Raw genomic sequence first — 13119 nt, 5'->3', positions numbered from 1 at the left:
GCAAAGCATAAAGGCAGACGCTTTGGAATCAGAAACGGAGGCGTGGGAAGACAGTATGTCGCTGGATAGTCAGAGCAACCTCATGTCTATATCTCAGCGCGTTGAGGAGGAGGGGGAGGAGCATGAGGAGGAGGGGGAAGAGACAGCTTGGCCCACTGCTGAGGGTACAGATGCAGCTTGCCTGTCATCCTTTCAGCGTGTATGGCCAGAGGAGGAGGAGGAGGAGGAGGATCCTGAAAGTGATCTTCCGAGTGAGGACAGCCATGTGTTGCGTACAGGTACCCTGGCACACATGGCTGACTTCATGTTAGGATGCCTTTCTCGTGACCCTCGCGTTACACGCATTCTGGCCACTACGGATTACTGGGTGTACACACTGCTCGATCCACGGTATAAGGAGAGCCTTTGCACTCTCATTCTCGAAGAGGAAAGGGGTTCGAGAATGATGCTATACCACAGGGCGCTGGTGGACAAACTGATGTTAAACTTCCCATCCGACAGCGCTAGTGGCCGAAGGCGCATTTCCGCGGCCCAGGTAGCAGGGGAGGCGCAGAGATCAGGCAGCATGTACAGCGCAGGCAGGGGAACACTCTCTAAGGCCTTTGACAGCTTTATGGCTCCCCAGCAAGACTGTGTCACCGGTCCCCAGTCAAGGCTGAGTTGGCGGGAGCACTGTAAAAGGATGGTGAGGGAGTACGTAGCCGATTGCAGCACCGTCCTCGGTGACGCCTCTGCCCCCTACAACTACTGGGTGTTGAAGCTGGACACGTGGCCTGAACTCGCGCTGTATGCCCTGGAGGTGCTTGCTTGTCCTGCGGCTAGCGTCTTGTCAGAGAGTGTGTTTAGTGTGGCTGGGGGAATCATCACGGATAAGCGTACCCACCTGTCAACCGACAGTGCTGACAGGCTTACATTCATCAAGATGAACAAAGCCTGGATTTCCCCAGACTTCTCTTCTCCACCAGCGGACAGCAGCGATACCTAAGCAATACGTAGGCTGCACCCGCGGATGGAAGCATTGTTCTCTATCACCATCCAAAACGTGGACCTTTTAGCTTCATCAATCTGTGTATTCTATTCATCCTCCTCCTCCTGCTCCTCCTCCTGAAACCTCACATAATCACGCCGAACGGGCAATTTTTCTTAGGCCCACAAGGCTCAGTCATATAATTTTTCTAAACAATTTTTATACGTTTCAATGCTCATTAAAGCGTTGAAACTTTCACCTGAACCAATTTTTATTTTAACTGGGCTGCCTCCAGGCCTAGTTACAAATTAAGCCACATTAACCAAAGCGATTAATGGGTTTCACCTGCCCTCTTGGTTGGGCATGGGCAATTTTTCAGAGGAACATTAGTACTGTTGATACAGCAATTTTTGTGGGCCCTCGCCTACAGTGTAATCAAATTAATTTTTAGCCCACCTGCATTAAAGCTGACATTACCTCAGCTGTGCGGGGCACTGCAATGGGATATATTTATGTACCGCCAGTGGGTTCCAGGGAGCCACCCATGCTGTCGGTCCACACGGAGTTGTAACTGCATGTGTCCACTTCTAAAGAACCCCAGTCTGACTGGGGCATGCAGTGTGGGCCGAAGCCCACCTGCATTAAGCACGACATTACTACCTCAGCTGTGTTGGGCAATGCAATGGGATACATTTATGTACCGCCGGTGGCTTCCTGGCACCCACCCATGCTGTGGGTCCACAGGGAGTTGTAAATGCATCTGTTTCCACTTCTAAAGAACCCCAGTCTGACTGGGGCAGGCAGTGTGGGCCGAAGCCCACCTGCATTAAACATGACAATACTACCTTAGCTGTGATGGGCAATGCAATGGGATATTTGTATGTACCGCCGGTGGGTTCCAGGGAGCCACCCATGCTGTGCGTGCACACGGAATTCCCATTGCGGAGTTGTACCTGCCTGTGACTATATATAAAAAACCGCGGTCTGACTGGGGCATGCAGACACCTTGACAGAATGAATAGTGTGTGGCACATAGGTTCCCCATTGCTACGCCCACGTGTGCAGCTCCAGATGGAGGTGGCACAGGATTGGATTTCTCATTGCTTCTGTACAGCATTGTGGGCTATCGCCCCGCCACTTTTAAAGAGGGTCGCTGCCTAGCCATGCCAACCCTTTGCAGTGTGTGCCTGCTTTTCCTGTGGCAGACACACTTATAAATAGACATGAGGGTGGCGTGGCATGAGGGCAGCTGAAGGCTGGGCAGGGACAGTTTGGCGTGCGCTGTGGACACTGCGTCGTGCGCGGGGGGGGGGGGGGGGGGGGGGGGGTTGGGCAGCATGTAACCCAGGAGAAGTGGCAGCGGAGTGTCATGCAGGCAGTGATTGTGCTTTGTTGGAGGTAGTGTGGTGCTTAGCTAAGCTATGCATTGCTAATGAGGGCTTTTCAGAAGTAAAAGTTGTTGGGAGGGGGGGGGGGCCCACTCTTGCTGCTATTGTGGCTTAATAGTGAGACCTGTGAACTTGAGATGCAGCCCAACATGTAGCCCCTTGCCTGCCCTATCCGTTTCTGTGTCGTTCCCATCACTTTCTTGAATTGCCCCGATTTTCACAAATGAAAACCTTAGCGAGCATCGGCGATATACAAAAATGCTCGGGTCGCCCATTGACTTCAATGGGGTTCGTTACTCAAAACGAACCCTCGAGCATCGCGGAAAATTCGTCTCGAGTAACGAGCACCCGAGCATTTTGGTGCCCGCTCATCTCTAACCATATCCTCTCTCTACCTAAAACTAAACCTCTCTAAAACTGACTTACTGGTATTTCCGCCCTCCACTAACCGACCCCATCCTAACATCTCCATCTCAGTGTGTGGCGCCACCATAACTCGTAGACAACATGCCCGCTGCCTTGGGGTCATATTCGATTCTGATCTCTCTTTTACCCCCTACATCCAATCTCTGGCCCGAACATGTCAGCTGCACCTCAAGAACATCGCAAGAATCCGCTCTTTTCTCACTGTGGACACGTTAAAAATGCTTACTGTTGCCCTCATCCACTCCCGGCTCGATTATTGCAACTCGTTGCTGATCGGCCTCCCCTGCACCAGACTCTACCCTCTCCAATCCATCCTAAATGCGGCAGCCAGGCTCATCTTCCTGTCCAGCCGCTACTCGGACGCCTCTGCCCTGTGCCAGTCACTGCACTGGCTGCCCGTTAAATATAGAATTCAATTTAAAGTCGCTACCTTCATCCACAAAGCCCTCCACAGTGCAGCACCCCCCTATATCGCCTCCCTCATCTCAATACATCAACCAGCCCGGGCTCTCCGCTCTGCTAACAAAACCAGACTGAGCGCCCCTTTAATTCGAACTTCTCATTCCCACCTCCAAGACTTCTCCAGAGCAGCACCTGTCCTCTGGAACGCACTACCAAAGGCTACCCGAGCAATCCAGGACTCGCAGAACTTCAGGCGTGCTCTAAAAACGCACCTCTTCAGGGAGGCATACCGCATTCCCTAAACAAACCCCTCTGTACTCCACCTGATAACGTGCTCCCTGACCTACTGACTGCAATCTCTGCTAGCCATCATAAACCGCTCCTGCAGTCACACCGTTTCTGCCGTCACACGGCTAAATGTCTGACCATTGTCTATGTGTATAACATCGCTCACTCTTCCACTTCGCCATACCGTGCACATCTCCAGCCCCTTTACGTTCTGTATCACCCCACTATTCGTAGTATGTAAGCTCGTTGGAGCAGGACCCTCACCCCTACTGTCTCCATCAACTGATTACTATGTAACCGTGGTTCTGTAATGTTTGTACTTTTGTCTTTCTGTATCCCCCCTGTCTATGTAAGCGCTATGTAATATGTTGGCGCTATACAAATAAAGATTATTATTATTATTATTATTATTATTAATTCCGCTGGAATTCCGTCCCGTGTGACCCCAGCCTTAATGTACCATATATTCTACCGAAAAAAATTCAAAAAAAATTCTAAGTGGACTGAAATGGAAAAGAAAATTGTGCCATCTTTAGGGGGGCTCGTATCTACGGTGTACACACTGCAGCAAAAGTGATCTAATAACTATTCTATGGGTCAGTAAGTTTACTACGATACTGAATATATATTTTTATTAGTTATTTATTTTTTGCTGTTCCACTTTTAAAAACTAAAATATCTTTGGGGAAAAAAATATTTTCTGCCACCATCTTCTGGTAGCGATAACATTTAATTTTTCCTTTGACATAGTTGTACTCATTTTTTGTGGGACGTCCTGTAGTTTTATGGGTACCATTTTGGAGTACATATAAATTTTTGATCACTTTTTATTGCATTTTTTCGTGGAGGTGAGGTGACCAAAAAAGCGCAATTCTGGCATAGTATTTTTTTCTGATGACATTCACCATACGGCCTAAATAATGCATTATTTTGATAGATCGGACCTTTATGGACACAGCAATACCAAATATGTTTGGGGGTTTTATTATTTAGATTCTTTTACCATAAACATAGGCAAAAGGTTTTTTTTAAAACTTTCATTACCTTTTATTTTTTAATAATTAATAAAACTTTTTTAAGCTATTTAAAAAGATTTTTTAGTCCCCATAGGGAACAAGAACTTGCGATACTCGGATTACTCCTGCAGTATGATGTAACGGCAGGCAATCTATCAAGCTACACCACAGGCATGGCTTGATAGGCAATTTACAATGGTAGTCTTGGGGCCTATCAAAAGGTTCCCGGCTGTCATGGCAATCGCATGACAACCCGCGATCTCATCACAGGGGGCAGTGCGGGACCGCTGAACATCGATGTCAGAATTGCCGGCGGCATTTAAAGTGTTAACAGCTCTGTTTAGCGGCACTGGTTATTGGAGCTGTTGTGGGCGGGTGTCTGCTGTAAGAAACAGCCAGCTCCCGCATTGTACGGAGCGGGATCTACTTGCGATCCCCCTCCATAAATGTACGTCCTGTAGCATTAAGCGTTAAAACTGATTTTTACATTTTGTTTAGTCCCTATAGGGTCATGAACTTGCAATGGTTTGTACCCTCTTGCAATATAATGTAATATCGCGATCTGACAGGCAGTCTATCAAGCCATACCATAGGCATGGCAACCGAATAGCACCCGCAATCTTATTATGGGGGGGCCGTGCGGGACGCCTGAACTCCGATCGGGGGCATTTAAAAGGTTAACAGCTGTGATCAGCGGTAGTGCTGATCACAGCTGTTGCGGGCGAGTGTCAGCTGTAAGAATTAGCCAGCATCCGCATTGTATAGAGCAGGATTGACCTCTGATCCCCTTCCATACAGACCCCGAACCACCTGTACATTATGGAGTATTAATGGGTTAAAGGTCCTTTCACATGGGACAATTATCGGGTTTGAACATTCCTACAAACACACTTTTGCCTGACAATCAGATCATGTAAAAAGATCAATGATCAGCCGACTTACAAGCCAAAACTCATTCATCGTCTGGTCATCTCGTTTAGGTGAGCATGAAAATGCCCGCTTGTCAACCGCACATCTCCAAAATGTAAATGGAGAAATGTGCAGCCAATCAATGACAGCTGTAGACCAATGGGAGAACTCTGCGATCCCTGCACTTCCGAAGTGATGCAAGGCTGTTTTCACAAGATAACGCCTCACATCCACTGGGATTTCACATGGTGGGGAGTGCGATATGAGATATGGGGGTGGGATTCACGGGCTCATATCGCGCTCGCCCATGTGAAGCTAGCCTTTGGAAGGCACCCTTAGGCTAGGGTTACACAGCTAAATGTGTAACTCTTTCATATCTGTAAATTGACAATTAAACAACAACCAAATCGCAGAGAGGTTGCAGTCACATGTAACTTAAATTAATGTTCATATTGGAAAAGTAACATATGATCTGCAAGCAAAATCCAACTGAGTGGGATTTTGTGTGACTATCGTGTTGCAGTCACATTGGGTCGCAGGTTACAACACCTTTGATATTCATTACATGCGATGTCGCACAGTGACACATATCACTGTGTAGCCCTATCCTTATACAGAAATATAGATTGATTGGGGATAAAAGTATGAGGGGAGTGCTGCGTCCCGTAAGGTAAGCCCGGACACCTGGCATACACAGAGAAGCTGGGAAGGTAAGATGCTGACTTGCCATGGTAGCACTTACCTGGCTGCCTCCTGGAGGGACACATGTAGCCAAGGCCAGGGCAGTACTGGGCCTCTTCCGGACACCCCCGGCATGGTGCTGCCCAATAAACGGGAAAACAGGTGTAGGGGATGTCACGTGTGACGCCACCGTTCCAGGACCCCCCGGCATAAACATCGGCGGGGAAAATAAATAAGCCACAGACAATCTTTAGTACCTCAGGTCCCCAGGAACGGTCAGGGCCTGGAAATAACTTTACTGGCAACTTCAGCAGAATACAAGGCACACTTCAGGAGTAATAACAGTGCAGGCAATTCAATAAACTGACATTAGTACTCCACATGGTGACTCCAGACTTCAGATCAACCAGTGTGTGACAGATAAAAATGTATACCTCTAAACGGTGATCCAGACTTCAGACGGCCGCGTAGGAACAGACAAGATACAAAGTGCCTCTGCACTGGGCCTTGATGTGGACCGGTTCACGCCTGTTCCTGCTCTCTTTCTTCTTAGGTGGGACTCACACTCTTCTCACAATTTCAATCGCAACAGGAAACCTCTCCTGCTCTTCCATGCTTCACTACATGGGGGCTGAAGGTGCCCCCATGTAGCTGGACCTCTCGACTACTACTCTTGAAGTCAGACCCTTTCTCGCTCTCCAACCCTCACATTTATAACCTTTCTAATACCACGTGACAGGATGAAACTGTTACAATATGGATAGTCAGCTCACACTTGCAGACATTAACCCATCACATGCTGCAGCTGTGCAATACACACAAAAGAATGACAAGACAGTTTTGCACAGAGCATCAACATGAGACAAACATGGAGGGAGCCAGGAAAGCATGAATTGGGCCACTACAGGAGGACACCAGCAGTAAAATAGTAACTGCAAACAAACAGATCTTATGATAAACTATAATGCAATCTAGACCCCTTTAATGTCTAGGTTATTATGAATTTTAATGGCTACGGGTTCCATCACTAAGATAAAAAGAACAGGGGGGATAAAGAGAATCCCTGCCGTGCGCCTCGAAAAATTGGAATGGCATTAGAGCAGAACCCTTTGTATCCAACAAATGCTTTGGGAGAAGCGTATAACATTCTCAACCAGGTGAGAAATTCTTTTGGAAACTTCTGATGTTCAAGTACCAAGAACAGGTATGATCAACTCAAGGTCAAAAACTTTATATACATCTAAGGAGAGCAGCATGGCAGGAATGGCCCAAAGGCGACAGATGTAAGTGAGTGGGAGCAATTTGGCAAATATTATCTAGGACCTGGTGGCCAAGGACAAACCCAACTTGTTCTTTACCAATCATCACTTAGAGAGCAGTATTTCAACACAATGCTAACATCTTGGTAAGGGCTTGGTCAGACGAGTGTGGTTTACACACTGCTAAGCAACGTGTAATCCACGCTTCTGACATGCAGGGATTATGCGCGTAAACGGGGCTCCATGGAGCAGGTTATTTCACTTAATAGTTCCCTTTTTCACTTTTGAGTCCTGCCACAAAAATTGTAGGAAATTGGTGCCCTTATGGAACCCTGCCAGCAATTTTGGGTAAGTTTGTGAGAATTCTCACCCTACTGCAAATACTTGTCTTTTCCTTAAAAGTTATAGAGTTCAGTACCCCAGAAAAGACTTAGTAAGAAGTCAAGGGAGGGTAAATATTGATCCCCGTCCCTTTCAAGACCTCCCCTTCCTCTGTCAGATTCATAAGACACTTTATGTACCTAGATGAAAGAAAGTGTTTTTTTCCCATTAGTGTCCCTCTACATAAAAGCAAGTAAAAGAAGGTGGCTTTGCAAGTAAAACAAAGTCCCTTCATTGACTACTGGGGTCTTAGAGGACAGACCCCCAGTGATAAAACATTGATGGCCTACCTTAAGGAAAGACTTTGAATGTTAAATTCCCTGGGAAAGGCGATTCATAAGACAGAGACAGGCAGTCCTAAATATCAAAACAGCTATATCAACTACTGTCAAGGCTACTCGTAAAAATGACACTATTATGAGTTTATTGAGTTTGCACACTAAGAAGGTTTTCGACAGTGTCATGGCCGTTTTTACATATAACATTAGAAGGATTTGGCCCCATGTTTCGGCAATTCTTGACTTATATACAGACAGATGCATATAACAGACTCACTATTAATTGGCACAATTCTCCCCCACTAGATATTTTTCAGGGTACTCAACAAGTCTGTCTTTTATCATCATTATTGTTCAATCTATCATTCGATCTCTGGTTGTAATATATACAACTGATACATTAAACAATGGGTCATAAAACTTTTTCTGGAACAACCTCCATGGTGGTATTTGCAGAATGATGTTCTGCTGATAGTGATGGAGCCTCAAACACACTGATACCATTAATACAGCCTATACAGATGCAGGGTCTTCTGTCGGGATATAAAATCAATGGATAAAACTGAGGCATTACTATTACGAGACCCCACAAGCCAAGTTGTACATTCCTCTTGTTATTTAGAGGGAGAAACAATATGATTACACTACATGCAGCACTTTCTCTTCCAGTAAAATGCCGGGTAGAAACCGAATAGACTTCATTATTGTCAATGGGGTCCGTTTGGCACTGTTCTTACAAAAGACAGGTTTGTTCAGCCAGTGGATTCCCCTTTCTTGCTACCCAAACAGAGACAGAAACGGAACCACTGCCGCAGATGTAAAAGACCCTTTATCATATATGAGATGGATATATCTATTGATGATGGCTCAATTTCCTCAACTTGTATATATTTTACACTCTCTTCCACTCTACTTAAAATGAGAGATGAAAAAATAAAAGATTAACTTTATATGGAAAGCGGGCTGTGCAAGAATACCGTATAGGACTCTTCAGCAGAATAGGGTAAATATAGGTTTACACCTGCCAAATATTGGATCATAGAATGTTGTGACCCTAATGCGAATGGCGATGGATTGGTTACATAACACAGCTATTTTCACTGACTCCTCTCAAGATCAATTATTTTTATCAAGAATTGCGCTTTCTAATTTCTGACACCTAAAATATCAAGAACTACCAGAGCTCTGTACACATAACCCCCTCTATATGGTGGTATGGAGAGCTTGGAAGAAAATGAGACAAATCAAACACTTAAATGTAACCACTGAATATATTTAACCCTACTGGATGAAACAAAATTCAGCATAGAGGATTTTCAGCAGGAGCATATTCGAGAGGAATAGCCGGGTCTGGTACATGGGATGGTGATGCAGCACAGACAAATTTTTAGCAGGAGGGTAGTTGAGCGGAATAGCGGGGGTCTGGCACACAAGTTGACGATGAATTGGGCAAAGAAGCAATAGGTGGAGAGGCAGCTTGGTTAAGGGCACGAGGCACAATAAACATGCAAGGAGGTAGTGGTGGGGCCAGGCTTTTATAGAGTAACTAATCAGGAACAGGGACCAGGTTTATAAGGGGAGCAGTCCAGTAGATTGGCTCAGTATGATGGGTTTCTGCTTGGAGTACAGGAGGTTGCTGGTTCGAATCCTGACAGCAGGTCAAATCCATATTACATATATGGATACAACTGACATGTCCACCATTTAAATTATTCTTAGAAAAATTAGTGTTCTTAATGAGAATGGACTGCATGGAATTCTCTTCTAAAAAGGAACCCCTCGTACATAAATTTGTTGAAGTGTGGGAAAGCTTTATTGCAATATTACCAAAGAGGATACAAACGTCAATTACAGAATGTTTTCATTACACAGCATGGTACCAAGAGCGAATCTTACAGGGAGATCTATTATAAATGGAAACTTAGTTTGGGGGTGTGAAAGAATCTGACTCAGTTGAGAGAATATTTTGATGAGTAAGATAAGGCCGGATTCACATCAGCATTGGAAAGTTCTATCTCAGATCTGGCACAAAATACTGGAAAAAAAAGTGCTGCATGCAGTGTTTTTTTTTCTTCCAGTAAAGTGCCAGGCAGTTGGGCAAAAACCAAATAGACTCCATTATAGTCAATGGGGTCCGTTTGAAGCTGTTCAATGGTACTGGTGTATTATGTCGCCACCGGAAATAAGCAGTGGCGACATAATACAGCTGTCCGAAAATTGACAAACGCCCCCAGATTCTGATTGGCTGAGGGCTCGGCGGTCGGTCAGCATGGGCACAGGGCAGGAGGAGAGGTGGTGGCTGTGGTGACTGGAGGACAGCTGGCGGCAGGAGAAAAGCCAGCAGCAGAAGATGCAGTGGCAGGAGGAGACGCAGCAGCAGCGGTGACTGGTGGCAGGAGAACAGGCAGCGGCAGAAGAGAAAGGCAGCAGCAGGAAACCCACGGCAGTGGGGGCAGCAGCAGGAGAGCCACAGGCAGCGGCGGCAGCAGCAGGAGAGCCGGCGGCATGAGAAGAGCCACAGGCAGTGGCAGCGGCAGGAGAGCCACAGGCAGCGGTGGCAGCAGGAGAGCCCCAGGTCGTAGCAGTAGCGTGTGTATGGATTTTTGCCTGGGGTGCAGAGTTACGGTTAGGGTTAATTATCTTCTTAGGCTTACATATAATGTAAGTCTAAGAGGAAACTAACCCTAACCTGTAACCATCCAGCCCTGGCAAAAATCCATAGAGATTTCAGCCACTCGGGAGCTAGGGGCATGATGGGCATTCCTCCATAGAAACCCTGTCAAATCCCCAGCTTCTGGTGGTGTCAAGATACACCAGTACCCTGTTCAATTTTGTCATAAGATGGACATGTTGGGCCAGGGGATTCCCCTTTCCTGCTCCCCAAATGGAGAAGGAAAACAGAATCCCCGCTGCTGATGTGAAAGCAGTCTAAAGTCTATAGGAGCAAGAGTTTTGTTTTTTCTTTCTTTTTCCTTGTTTATCCATCACTCTCCTTCTCCTCCCCCTACCCCTCACCCTTTCTTTTTATCCTCCTGATCCCTCATTTTTCCCTTCCTCTAATCCTTCAAGTTATTAAGCCTCAATTATATGAAAGTGTTATACTGGCAGTAGATTGAAGAAATGTCTTGGAGTATAAATATATTTGAAATTATAGACAAAAACTGTTTTGTTTTGGTTTTTTTCATATTAAAAAGGCCAATTCAAATATCTCAAATCAATTCCCTGGGAATGCCTTACCTGTAAAATACACCATGTTTTCTAGATGCCATTCATTAAAATGCTGCTGCAAGTTGCAAATGCTGAGTGGATCTGTAATGTGACAAATTGGCATGATCTGAAACAAAATAGTTGAGGCAATGCATTTTAACGTTCCATAAATAGAAATAAATAGCATAGTTGGACCCTTACGGGAGGGGGCCCCAGCATAAGTTGGCTCCTTCCAAATTACTTGTATGGAGTCCAGGACTCCACACAGGATGCGAATGGGAAGCAAACAAATGCTGATCCAGTTTGGCCTATAAGTGAATATTATATGTGGTCACATTGCTCCTGCATTTCCACAGCGGGAACTTGTTCAAAATCAAGTATCTTAGATTTATGATTTACACCCTATTTCTTTTATTACTAACACTATAAATGCCTTGCAAAAGTATTCACCACCTTGGTATTTTTCCTGTTTTCCTGCATTACAACTTGGAATTTAAATGTACTTTAATTTAGCGTTTATGTAACAGACCTGACAAAATAGTCCAAATTGTTACAGTGGAATGAAAAGAAAACCTTGTTTAATAAATAAATGAAAGCTGCTAGTGAATGTGTATGTATTCACTCCCTTTGCCAGGAAGCCCTAAATAAAGTCTGGTCCAACAAATTAACTTCAGAAGCCACATAATTAGTTGAATACCGTCCCCCTATGTGCGATCAAAGTGTAACATGGTCTGCCACATAATGTTAGTATAAATACACTCGTTCTGTGGGTCCCCTGAGTCTGCAACACCACTAAGCAAGCAAGATAAAGACTAAGGAGATCTCCAAACAGGTCAGAGACAAAGTTGTGAAGTAGTATAGATCAGAGTTGGGTTATATACAAATATGCCAAACTTTGACCATTCCACAGAGCGCCATTAAATCCATTATAACACAATGGAAAGAATATGACACAACTCTAAACCTGACAAGAGAAGGCTACCTACCAAAACTAAGAGACAGAGCAGGAAGGACATTCATCGGAGACTCAACAATGAGGTCAATGTTCACTCTGAAGGAGCGCTAGAAATCCACAGTGGAGGTAGAAGCATCTGCCCATAGAACCGCTGTAAGTCATACACTCCGCAGAGGGGGGCGTTATGTAAGAGTGACCAGAAAAAGACATTACTTACTGAAAAACACAAGGAAGCATGTTTAGAGTCCACCAAACAACATGTAGCAGACTCCCCAAACAGATGGAAGAAGGTTCTCTGGTCAAGTGAGATCTATGGCTGCTAAACAACTGTATGAGCACTGACGTCACTGCTAAGGTCGTTAGCGTTCGTGCAGAGCATTTAGACAGACAGACTTCGCCGCTCCGTTCTCGCTCAGCGCTTATCATTCTATGTTTGAGACTGCCAGAAATTTGAGACTGGTATGGAGGTTCACCTTCCAATAGGACAATAACCTGGAAATTACACTGGAGGGGTCGCAGGGCAAATATTTCAATGTCCTAGAATAGTCTAATCAAAGCCCAGGCCCCTATCCGATTGAGAACCGGTGGCATGACTTGAAGATTGCTGTACACCAATGCAACCCATCTAACTTTAAGGAATTGAAGCAATTTTGCCTGGAAGAATAGACAAAAATGTCATATTTGCTAAGCTAATAGAAACTCACCCCAATTGTAAGTGCAACAAGGTAACAAAGGGGGTTAATACTTACTTGCACTAAAGTTCTTTGGTTTTCTTTTCTTAATCAGTGTTTGTGTCACAAAATCCATTTTACTTCCAGGTCGTAATGCAACAAAGCAGGAACAACACTAAGGGGGGGTGAATACTTTCGCAAGACACTTTAATTTCTAGAAAACCCCTTTATTTTTTTTAAATCGCTATAACATCATACATTGTCAACAATATTCACCCAGTCCTTATATAA

The sequence above is a fragment of the Eleutherodactylus coqui genome, chromosome 1 (genome assembly GCF_035609145.1).
Source record: "Eleutherodactylus coqui strain aEleCoq1 chromosome 1, aEleCoq1.hap1, whole genome shotgun sequence".
NCBI classification, from domain to species: Eukaryota; Metazoa; Chordata; class Amphibia; order Anura; family Eleutherodactylidae; genus Eleutherodactylus; species Eleutherodactylus coqui.
This window is presented reverse-complemented; position numbering follows the sequence as displayed.